This window comes from Bos mutus, chromosome 20 (genome assembly GCF_027580195.1).
Source record: "Bos mutus isolate GX-2022 chromosome 20, NWIPB_WYAK_1.1, whole genome shotgun sequence".
Lineage (NCBI taxonomy): Eukaryota > Metazoa > Chordata > Mammalia > Artiodactyla > Bovidae > Bos > Bos mutus.
Genome location: NC_091636.1, coordinates 32,406,705 through 32,419,727, shown reverse-complemented (window position 1 = coordinate 32,419,727; position 13,023 = coordinate 32,406,705).

Below are 13,023 nucleotides of genomic sequence, written 5' to 3'. Positions count from 1 at the left end.
TCAAAAAGGGAGAGACCAATCTAGCCAGTAATCAGTTCCCTAAGTGTTCTCCACAGCCTAGAATACCCAGAGAGATTCACAAAGTAGAGAAGAGAAGGGGAAGGGAGGAGATAGAGGTGGCCTGGGGGAGAAAAGGGAGTGTCAAAACGGGAGAGAGCAATCAAGTCAGTAATCGCACCCCTAAGTGAAAGTGGATACTGAAGATTAGATTCTTAAAGGTACATAACTGATAGCAAATACCAAAAAGCAAAGATTAAAAATCTAGTGTAGAGGCTAGACTCTCAAAAATACAATATTAAAAATACAAAACAAAATCACAAAAATTGTGAAAAATATATATGAAGTTTGCTTTAAAATTAGGGTCTTTTTTTGGCAAGGTAACAGGAGGTTATAAAAATGAAAATTAAAGGAGAAATGAACTTGAATTACAAAAATTAAAAAGTGATAATTGTAAAAATATATTTAGGAATGTCTCTGGAGCTGTTGTGGGCAGTGTGGGGTCAGTTCAGTTTCAGATAGTTCCTTGTTCCAGCTTGTACTTGTTCTCAAAGTCTGAAGGCCGCCTCCAATACTTAGTCAGTGTTAACTACAGGGTTTTAATCTATTGCACCTGTCACTTCCAGAGCGAGTCCCTATTCTTTGTTTATTTTGACTTCCTCTATTTGCAAGTCTCTTTGGTGTCTAATTTCTGCCCTGACACAAAGGGGTGAAGGTGGTCACTTATTTAGGCTCACTTGTTCAGTTGTGTCATGGGGAGGGAGGAACACTGCAAACAAATATCGCTGACGTGTATGGGGAGTGCTCGCAGTGTATGGACTGCATTGGCTTTGCCCCAGCTCACAGCAGCATGTGCTTTCCGGGTCTTCACTGCTCTGGCTCCAGGGTGCTCTGCAGGGCACTGTCCAAAGCAGGCCCTATGTTTCATGCACTTCCCAGGTCTAAGCCGCTCAGGTTCAGGTTCTCGGGTTCTCCTCAAGGGCACAGACTCGGTTGGGCGTGCATTTTGTGCCCTCCCGGGTCTGACCAGCTCAGGTGACCAGGTGCTTGGTGAGCACACTGTTCCAGGTGGGCCGTGTGTCTTAATCACCTCCCTGGTCCTGGCTGCTCGGCTTCCCAGGTGCACTGTGAGAGCACCATCTCAGGTGTGCCATATGTCTCTTTTGGGGAGCTGATCTCAGGCTGCGGCCCTCCTGGCAGATGTCAACCATCCAGGATCCTAGGAAGACACGATTAGCAACTGGGAGCCTGCTCACAGTTTGCTGGAGGATGCTGGTCTCTGGGGCCGAGATTAGAGCAGCCCCTTGCCTTCCGGCTCTGGCTGTTGCACACCTTCCTCTCTGCCTCCGGTGGTGGTAGGGAGGGGCCTGTATGCAGCCTGGTAGCTCTCCTTTGGTATTCACTCAATCCTTTTGTTCTGTGAATGAGCCAGGCTGTGAGTTAGAGCCTTTTGCAGGAAAGTTCTCTCTCTTTTTTTTTTCCCTTTCTGGCAATCTCACAGTTTGGGTTGCTATCTCACATTATCCCCTTCAGATTGTCCTCAGGGCATTCAGGCCCAGTCCTTACACTAAGGACCGATGACGCCACCCACACCTCCCTGTCCAGATCCCCCTCGCTGCTGGTGGATACCAGCCTCTGGGCTACTACTTTGCTGGCAGTTGCGGTTAGGTGCCTGTTCTGTGGGTTTTTTTTTTTTTTTTTTTTCCTCCCAGTTATGTTGCCCTCTGAGATTTCAGAACTCCCCACAGACCCGCCTGTGAGAGGGTTTCCTACTGTTTGGAAACTTCTCTTTCACAACTCCCTCCTCAGGACGGATCTCCGTCCCTAATTTTTTTGTCTCTTTTTGTCTTCTATATTTTGTTCTACCTCCTTTCAAAGAGAATGGGCTACCTTTCTGAGTGCCTGGTGTTCTCTGCCAGCATACAGAAGTTGTTTTGTGGAAGTTGGTCAGCATTCAAATGATCTTTTGACGAATTTGTGGGGGAGAAAGTGGTCTCCCTGTCCTATTCCTCCACCATCTTGGAACTGCCCCCCTTACATTGTATTTTTAAACATAATACTGTTGCACACTTAATAGACTACATGAGTTTGTGCATGCTCAGTCACTCAGTCGTGTGCAACTCTTTGTGACCCCATGGACTGTAGCTTTCAAGGCTCCTCTGTCCATGGGATTTCCCAGGCAAGAATTCTGAAGTGGGTTTCCACTCCAGGGGATCTTCCCAACCAGGATCAAATGCATGTCTCTTGTGTCTCCTGCATTGGCAGGCGAATTCTTCACCACCACACCACCTGGGAAGCCTACAGTATACCGTGAACATAACTTTGTATGTATTGTGTTAGCCAAAAAAATCATTCGTTTTTTCTGTAGGCTGACTCTAGTAGTGCTTAGTTGCCTTTAATTTCATTCAAAGCAATTTTGTTAGATTGTATTGTAACAGTTCTCATATCAGCATGCATTAAAAAACTTACCAGCATTGGTGAATTTTTGTGTAGCCATTTTAATGTTGAAGATGGAAGATAAAAACCTCATTTTTGGCATGTTATGCTGTATTATTTAAAGAATGGTAAAAACATAACTGAAAGCAAAGATTTGTCCCGTGTATTTAGAAGGTGCTGACCCTGATCAAACATGTCAAAAGTGGTTTGCAAAGTTTCATGCTGGAGATTTCTCTCTGGATGATGTTCAGACCAGCTGAAGTTGATAGTGATCAAATCAAGACATAATTGACAACAATCAATGTTATACCATGCAAGAGTTAGCTGACATTCTCAAAATATCCAAATCAAGCATTGAAAATCATTTGCACCAGCTTGATTATGTTAATTGCTTTGATGTTTGGGTTCCATGTAAGTCAATTGAAAAACTTCTTGACTATATTTCCACATGCAATTCTCTACTGAATGTGACAAAAGCCTTCCATTTTTAGAACAAATTGTTATGGGTGATGAAAACTGTATACTGTACCATAATGTGGAATGGAAGAGATTGTGCTTGAACAATCACTAACCACACCAAACGCCAATCTTCATCCAGAAAAGGTGAGGCTATGTATATTGTGGGATTGGAAGGGAGTACTCTATTAGCATCTTCTGGAAAACCAAATGATTAATTCCAACAAGTAGTGCTCCTAGTACTACTAGGAAAACAATAGAATGGGAAAGACTAGAGATCTCTTCAAGAAAATTAGAGATACCAAGGGAACATTTCATGCAAAGATGGACTCAATAAAGGAGAGAAATGATATGGACCTAACAGAAAGAGAAGATATTAAGAAGAGGTGGCAAGATTACACAGAACAATTGTATAAAAAAGATCTTCACAACCCAGATAATCACGATGGTGTGATCATTCACCTACAGCCAGACATCCTGGAATACAATGTAAAGTGGGCCTTAGGAAGTATCACTATGAACAAACCTAATAGAGGTGATGGAATTCCAGTTGAGCTATTTCAAATCCTAAAAGATGATGCTGTGAAAGTGTTGCACTCAATATGCCAGCATATTTGGGTTAGGGTTAGGGAAAACTCAGCAGTGGCTACAGGACTGGAAAAGGTCAGTTTTCATTCCAGTCCCTAAGAAAGGCAATGCCAAATAATGTTTAAACTACTGCACAATTCCACTCATCTCACATGCTACTAAAGTAATGCTCAAAATTCTCCAAGCCAGGCTTCAACAGTATGTAAACTGTGAGCTTCCAGATGTTCAAGCTGGATTTAGAAAAAGTAAAGGAACCAGAGATGAAATTGCCAGCATCCGTTGGATCATCAAAAAAGCAAGAGCATTCCAGAAAAACATCTATTTCTGCTTTATTGACTATGCCAAAGCCTTTGACTGTGTGGATCACAATAAACTGTGGAAAATTCTGAAAGAGATGGGAATACCAGGCCACCTGACCTGTCTATTGAGAAATTTGTATGCAGGTCAGGAAGCAACAGTTAGAACTGGACATGGAACAACAGACTGGTCCAAATAGGAAAAGGAGTACGTCAAGGCTGTATATTGTCACCCTGCTTATTTAACGTCTATACAGAGTACATCATGAGAAATGCTGGGCTAGAAGCACAAGCTGGAATCAAGATTGCCGGGAGAAATATCAATAACCTCAGATATGCAGATGACAGCACGCTTATGGCAGAAAGTGAAGAAAAACTAAAGAGCCTCTTGATGAGGATGAAAGAGGAGAGTGAAAAAGCTGGCTTACTGTTCATCATTCCGAAAACGAAGATCATGGCATCTGGTCCCATCACTTCATGGCAAATAGATGGGGAAACAGTAGAAACAATGGCAGACTTTATTTTTGGGGGCTCCAAAAATCACTGCACATGGTGACTGCAGGCATGAAATTAAAAGATGCTTGCTCCTTTGACCAACCTAGACAGCATATTAAAAAGCAGAGACATTACTTTGTCAACAAAGGTCCATCTCGTCAAGGCTATGGTTTTTCCAGTAGTCATGTATGGATATGAGAGTTGGACTATAAAGAAATCTGAGTGCCAAAGAATTGATGCTTTTGAACCATGGTGTTGAAGAAGACTTTTGAGAGTCCCTTGGAGCACAAGGAGATCCAACCAGTCCATTCCAAAGGAGATCAGTCCTGAGTGTTCATTGGAGGGACTGATGATAAAGCTGAAGCTCCAATACTTTGGCCACCTGATGCGAAGAGCTGACTCATTTGAAAAGACCCTGATGCTGGGAAAGATTGAGGGCGGGAGGAGAAGGGGATGACAGAAGATGAGATAGTTGGAAGGCATCACCAACTCAATGGACATGAGTTTGGGTAAACTTTGGGACTTGGTGATGGTCTGGGAGGCCTGGCGTGCTGTAGCCCATGCGGTCACAGAGAGTCAGACACAACTGAGTGACTGAACTGACTGAGTGCTCCCAGTTAGACCAACTGAAAGCAGTACTTGACAAAAAGTGTCAAGAGTGAGTCAACAGAAAATGCATTATCTTCCATCAGGGTTATGCACAACTGCATGTTTCTTTGATGAATAGGCAAAAACTGTTACAGCTTAGTTGAGATGTTCTGATTCATCCTCTGTATTCATCAAACATTGTAACTTTGGATTTTGATTTATTTCAGTCTTTATAAAATTATCTTAATAGAAAAAGTTTCAGTTTCCTGGAAGACTGTAAAAGGCACCAGGAAGAGTTCTTGGCTCAAAATGATAAAAAGTTTTGGAAGACACAATTATGAAGTTGCCTGAAGAATGGCAAAAGGGAGTGGAACAAAAGGTGAAACTGTTATTCAGTAAAGTTCTTGGTGCAAATGAAAAATGTGTCTTTTATGTTTATTTAAAAACCAAAGAAACTTTTTGGCCAATCCATTATTTGGGAACTGAACAATTTGTGTGACTCTATTGTGATAATTTGCTGTATTGCACTGGTATGCCAATACCAGTACTGGTATGCCAAGGTATGCCAATATATATAAAATCATTGGTTGACAACTTTATTCTCTCAGCCCTTCAAGATGTTCTTTTTTTCTCTTCTACACTCTAATTTCCAATAAGTCATTCACTAATTGCATCTTCAGTCCTTTGAATATAATTTTTTTTTTTTTACTGCTTTCAAGTTTACTTTTTATCTTTGTTTTCAACACTTTTGTTATAGTGCATCCAGGTATGGTGTCTTTATATTTATCCAACTTGGAGGTTGTTAATGAACATATTGAATATAGAAATTCATCTCATTAACCAAGTTAGGAAATTTGGGGTCATTATTTCTTCAAATATATTTTCTTCTCCTTTCTCTCTTCTTTTCTTCCCTTTTAGGTCTCCATTGTGTAACACCATAAAATATGTTCTTATTTAACCTATCCCTGACTCTTTGCTCATTTTTTTTTTCAATCTTTGTTCTGTAATTTGGGCAGTTGCAATTGATTAATGTCCCTCAAACTCCTCTTTTGTCTCTATCCTCTTGTTAAATAAACCCCAAGAATTTTTCAATTAGATGTCATGTTCTACAATTTCCTTTTTTTTAAGTTTATTTTTCTTAGATTTTTTTCATTGAGAGGATACGTTCCTTTACATCACTGAGAATGATTGTGATGGCTACTTTAAAATCCTTGTCTGTTAATTTCAAAATCTGAAAGAATGGATTTCAGTTGATATTCTCTTATTAAGGAAAAGAGTGTCATTCTCATTTTTCTTTATTATATTGAAGAATTTTTTATTGTATCCTGAAAAATAAATATACTAAGTTGTGGAGACTCTGGAATCTGTTATTTTTCTCCAATAGTTCATGTTGTTTTCATTTGAACAGTTAACATGTTTAGATATAAATTGCAGGTTCTATCCAGTTTGGGCAATAGCTGTACTCTCAGTTCATATCTTTGTTTAAGTGAGCAGCATAAGTGGTTTTGAACACAAGATTCAGACAAAGATATAGACAGAGAATTAGGGGATTCCCTTCCTAGATTTTTCTTTTCTAAGATTTCCCCTTGTCTCTCTAATGACTGCAATTGGTCTGCGTTGGTAGGCTCATTCCTCATGCCCCAGAGGCTGTGATTATTCTACCAGTTCCCCATGCTACAATGTATATATACCAATACCTACCCACAATCTACAAGTTAAAAAAAAAGTGGGAAATCACTCTGTCAAACTTCCCAGAGAGTGTATATTTTCTACCAAAATTTGCCTGCTTCTCTTGACTGTTTAGTTGTATCAGGTAACTGCTTTTTTATATTATATTCTCTGTGGAAGAGTTAGCCCAGTAGTAAATTGTTGGGCCAAAAATCATTTTGACACTATAGCTATGTCACTTTATATTATTTTTTAGTAGTTGCTCTTTTGTTGTTCAGTCGCTAAGTTGTGTCTGACTCTCTGGGACCCCATGGGCAGCAGGCTCCTCTGTCCTCCACTATCTCCTGGAGTTTGCTCAAATTCATGTCCATTGAGTTGGTGATGCTATCTAATCATCTCATCCTCTGCTACCCTCTTCTCCTTTTGCCTTTAGTCTTTCCCAATATCAGGGTCTTTTTCAGTGAGGCAGCTCTTCGCGTCAGGTGGCCAAAGTATTAGAACTTCAACATCTGTCCTTCCAATGAATGTTCAAGATTGCTCTAGGAATTATAATATACATTTGGAAATAGACTCTTGGGTTGACATTTTTCTTTCAGCACTTTAAAGATATAATTAATTACCTTTGGCTTCCATTGTTTTTGATAAGTGTCAGCCATCTATGCTATTTTTGTTCCCTGAATTGATTGAGTTATACTTCCCTGGCTACTTTAACTTTCTCTCTCTCTCTTTTTTTTTTGAAGACACTTATTTATTTTATTTTTTCACTGTAGTGAGTCTTTGTTACAGTGCATGGGCTTTCTCTAGTTGCAGTGAATGGAGGCTACTCTTTGTTGTGGTGCGCATGCTTCTCATTGCAGTGGCTTCTCTAGTGCAGCACAGGCTGTAGGTGCGAGGGCTTCAGTCGTTGCAGCACATGGGCTCAGTAGTTGCGGTTCTCAGGCTGTAGAGCTGGGCTCAGTAGTGGTAGGGCACAGGCTTCGTTGCTCCATGGCACATGTGATCTTCCTGGACCACATGGATCACTGGACCACCAAGGAAGCCCTAATTTTTTTTTTTTTTTAATTTTTAATTTTCAGTGGTTTGATCTGTCTCAGTGTGATTTCTTAGTTTTGAACTAAAGAACTGAACCTCTTGGATCTCTGGCTGACCATCAGTTTTGTAAAATCTTTAGCCAATATATTTAAATATTTCCTTTGTCCAGTTCTTTCTCTTTACAGCTTCTGGAACTCCCAGTTACAAATATATTAGATCATTTGACATTTTGTCCCACAGGTCTCTGATAATATTATTTTTTATTATTTATTTATTTGCCACACCATGCAGCTTATTTTTTTTTGTTCTACATAGTTTCTTATATATAATTCATTTTTAAAAAATTGAGTCATACTTTTAATTCTAAAATTTTCATTCTCTTAGAGCTTCTCTTTTTCTGCTAAAATTACCTTTTCATTCATTCTTTCTTTTCTACTACATTCTTTAACATATTTAAATACTTATTTTAAAAATCATTTTAAATTAATTTCATCATCTAGGTCATTTGGGAGCCTATCTCTCTATTCACTATACTTTCTCTTGACTTGGGGCCACATTTTTCCTTTTTCATTATATATTTCCTATTTAAAAAAAATTATATGCAGAGAATTTTTCCTTAAGAGAATAGTAGATTGTGAAATAGGTAATACTTTTTATTTTGTCTTTTGTTTTTTAGGCAATTTCATTCATCCTTCCTATTTTCATCAGTCAGGCTTGGTTGACTTGGAGCTAGACCATGTCTTTATTTAACTTAACTCTTTTGCAAATCAGATCATATCTTTCCATTGATGCCAATCCCCAATACGTTATGCTACCACCAAAGAACTGGTCTCATTGATACCATCTAGAAAGGGATTGGGTTGCCTGTATAGTCAGTTTCAGTTCATCTCTAGATGTAATTCTAGCAGTCTTGAAACCTAAGCACTGAATAAAAATGTAAGAGATTTTTCTGCCTTCTTTGTCTCTTGCTAAAATTCCTGCAGGGATGACTTGGGAGGTTCAACGAGTTGTCTTCACATCTGGAGTTCTTTCATCTGTTCAATACAATATGTTGTGCTAGTCATTTTGTCATTAAAGACTTCAGTGGTATTTTTCTCATCTCAGCAAAATCTTGCTTTCTATGATGGGGCTGCTATTCCATCCAAAGATACCCAAAATAGGCAATTGGTTCCATAAAAGCAGTGTAGCTCTTTGATCACTGAAATGGCCTGATTCTCTTTGGAATTTAGTTTATTCAGATTTCTTTTATATACTATTCTTTGATGACTTAAAGTATGATTTTCATTTTATCCTGTATTTTATTATTGCAATAATAATCTTTTGTGACCTTCTACATTCTATCTGAAAACAACTGTTAGTGGTTTTTACACTGTCTTTTAAACACCTTATCACCTACGATGTCCTAGATTACAATGTTCATTTGTTAAAACATTTTTTGTGTTATGTCCATGTATTATCTGAACTATACTAACTTACTATTATTATATATTGTGAGAAGTTCTCACATAGTCTCATTTCCTCATGATTTTCATCATTATCTCATTTATACTATACAGTATGATGACATTTTACTATTTTTTGGTGGAATTTTGTTTACCTTTGTATTCTTTGATCCTTGGAATAAGTCCTAAGCAAATTTGTGTAACATATGAGATCTTATTCTTGATACCAATCTCATCAAATTAAATTTCCTGTATTTAAAAATTTCTAGTTGCTTATTTTTCTACATACTGTATAAGAAGTTGTTAAAGGTGGTATAACTAAATTATCATGTGTGAGGACCCTAAAATCAGATTGGTACAGATTCAAATCTTAACTGTATTACTTCATGATCTTGGGCAAGAGCCTGAGTTTCCCTAATTTAAAATGAAGATAACAGTAGTATCTACCTTATAAGGATCTTAAAAGTTTTAAATAAATTAAACATTCCTTTGCCAAATTACTATTTTAACTAAAATTTATGTTTTACAGCTAATAGTTTGTATCTCTTAAACCCCTCTTAAGGTCCTATCCTTATTACACCCCTCCCCCTTTCCTGTCCTCATTGGTAACCCTAATTTGTTCTCTGTATCTGTGCATCTGCTTCTTTTAAAAATGCACGATACTGGATGCTTGGGGCTAGTGCACTGGGACGACCCAGAGGGATGGTATGGGGAGGGAGGAGGGAGGAGGGTTCAGGATGGGGAACACATGTATTCCTGTGGCGGATTCATTTTGATATTTGGCAAAACTAATACAATTATGTAAAGTTTAAAAATAAAATTAGAAAAAAAAATGATATACTTTTAAGTCAGAAATCTAGATGAATAATTCACTAATAAAGTAGAAGGTAGTAACTGGTAATAAATCATTTGTTACCTTGTATAGACTTGGCACCCCATTCCAGTACTCTTGCCTGGAAAATCCCATGGATGGAGGAGCCTGGTGGGCTGCAGTCCATGGGGTCACTAAGAGTCGGACACGACTGAGCGACTTCACTTTCACTTTTCACTTTCATGCATTGGACAAGGAAATGGCAACCCACTCCAGTGTTCTTGCCTGGAGAATCCCAGGGATGGGGACGCCTGGTGGGCTGCCGTCTATGGGGTTGCTCAGAGTCGGACATGACTGAAGCGACTTAGCAGCAGCAGCAGCATAGACTTATTACTTTAACCTAATTTTTGAGGTTGTTTTTATGAACATTATTATGTTCAAGAACCATTTGAATTTTTTCTTCTTTGAGCTTTCTGTTTATGCCTTTTGCGATTTTTCTATTCAGTTGTTCTTTTTTGCACCTCAAAATTTAAAGGCCTTTGTGTATCAGGGAGACTAATCTTGTCTATGGTGTATGTTGAAAAAGTATTTTTTCCCAATTTATCAATTTGTCTTCTGACTTAACAGACAGTATTTTGAATGTGTAAAGCTTTTTAAAATGTAGTCTAATTTATTAATACTTTCTTTGCCGTTGTTCAGTTGCTAAGTCATGACTGATTCTTTACCACCCCATGGACTGTAGCACCCCAGGCTCCCCTGTCCCTCACTATATCCCGGAGTTTGCTCAGATTCATGTCCACTGAGTCAGTGATGGTATCTAAACATCTTATCCTCTGTTTCCCCCTTCTCCTTTTGCTTTCAGTCTTTCACAATATCAGGGTCTTTTCCAGTGAGGCGGCTCTTTGCATCAGGTGGCCAAGGTATTGGAGCTTCAGCTTCAGCCTCAGTCCTTCCAATGAATATTCAGGACTGGTTTCTTTTAGGATTGACTGGTTTGGTCTCCTCCTTGCTGTCCAAGGGACTCTCACGAGTCTTCTCCAGCACCACAATTCAAAAGCATCAGTTCTTCAGCACTCAGCCTTCTTCATGGTCCAACTCTCATATCCATATATGACTACTGAAAAAACCATAGCTTTGACTATACAGACCTTTGTCGGCCAAGTGATGCCTCTGGATTTTAATAATGTATATTGAAGAGTGTTCTGCCTATGTTTTCTTCTAAAAGCTTTATGGTTTCTGGTCTTACATTTATGTCTTTAATCCATGTTGGGTTTATTTTTGTATATGGCATTAGAGAATGTTCAGTTCCATTCTTTTACATATAGCTGTCCAATTTTCCCTGCACCACTTATTGACAAGATTGTCTTTTCCCCATTGTATATTCTTGCCTCATTTATCACGGATTAATTGAACACAGGTGTACGTGTTTATTTGTGGGCTCTCTGTTCTATTCCATTGATTTATGTGTCTTTTTTTGTGCCAGCAACAAATGCTGTTTTGATTACTGTAGCTTCATAACGTAGCCTGAAGACAAGGAGTGTGATTCCTCCAGCTCCATTCTTTCTCAAGTTTGCTTTGGCTGTTTGGGGTCTTAATGTTTGCATCAGTTCAGTTCAGTTGCTCAGTTGTGTCCAACTCTTTGTGATCCCATGGACTGCAGCATGCCAGGCTTCCCTATCCATCAACCAACTCCTTGAGCTTTCCCAAACTCATGTCTATCTAGTTGGTGATGCCATTGGTATTTCCATACAAATTTAAAAATTATTTGTTCTAGTTTCTTGAAAAATGCCATTGTATTTTGAAAAATCCCAAAATGTACTTTGATAGGAATTGCATTGAATTTGTATATTACCTTGAGTAGTATAGTCATTTTAACAATATTAATTCTTCCAATTAAGAACACAGTATATCTTTCTGTGTGTCTTTGATTTCTTTCACCAGAGTCTTATAGTCTTATAGATTTTTGAATACCTCATTTACTCTAGGTAGGTTTATTCCTGGGTGTTTTATAGTTTTAGATGTGATGATGAATGGGATTATTTCTCTTTCTGGTAGTTTGTTGTTATTGTATGGAAATGCAGCAGATTTTCTCTGTGTTAATTTTGTACCTGCAATTTACTGAATTCATTGATGAGCTCTAGTAGTTTTTTGGTAGCATCTTTAGGATTTTCTATCTTGTTTCAAGTCATCTGCAAATGACAGTTTTAGTTCCTTCTTTTCAAATAGGATTCTTTTTTTTTTTTTTTTTTGGTCTGATTGCTGTGGCTAGGACTTCCAATACTCTGTTGAATAAAAGTGGCAAGACTGGACATCCTTGTCTTGTACCTGATCTTAGAGGGAATGCTTTCAGCTTTTCCCTCTTGGGTTTGATGTTAGTTATGGGTTTGTCACCTACAGTCTTTATTATGTATTCCTTCTGTTCCCACTCTCTGGAGAGTTTCTATCAAAAATGAATGTTGAATTTTTAAAAAAACTTTTTATGCATCTATTGGGATGATCATATGATTTTTATTTTTCAGTTTGTTGATATATGGTGTATCACATTGACTGCAGATACTGAAAATTTGAAACTCTAGTTTCCTATTTTTGTGATGTCTTTGTGTATTTCTTTCATGATGTACTCTGCATATGAGTGAAATAAGCAGGGTGACAATATACAGCCTTGACGTACTCCTTTTCCTATTTGGCACCAGTCTGTTGTTCCATGTCCAGTTCTAACTGTTGCTTCCTGACCTGCATACAGGTTTCTCAAGAGGCAGGTCAGGTGTTCTGGTATTCCCATCTCTTGAAGAATTTTCCACAGTTTATTGTGATCCACACAGTCAAAGGCTTTGGCATAGTCAATAAAGCAGAAATAGATGTTTTTCTGGAACTCTCTTGCTTTTTCCATGATCCAGCTGATGTTGGCAATTTGATCTCTGGTTCCTCTGCCTTTTCTAAAAGCAGCCTGAACATCTGGAAGTTCACAGTTCATGTATTGCTAAAGCCTGGCTTGGAGAATTTTGAGCATTACTTTACTAGCGCATGCTGCTGCTGCTGCTTCTAATTCGCTTCAGTCCTGTCCGACTCTGTGCAACTCCGTAGACAGCAGCCCACCAGGCTCCTCTATCCCTGGGATTCTCCAGGCAAGAACACTGGAGTGGGTTGAGATGAGTGCAATTGTGCGGTAGTTTGAACATTCTTTGGCATTGCCTTTCTTTGGGATTGAAATGAA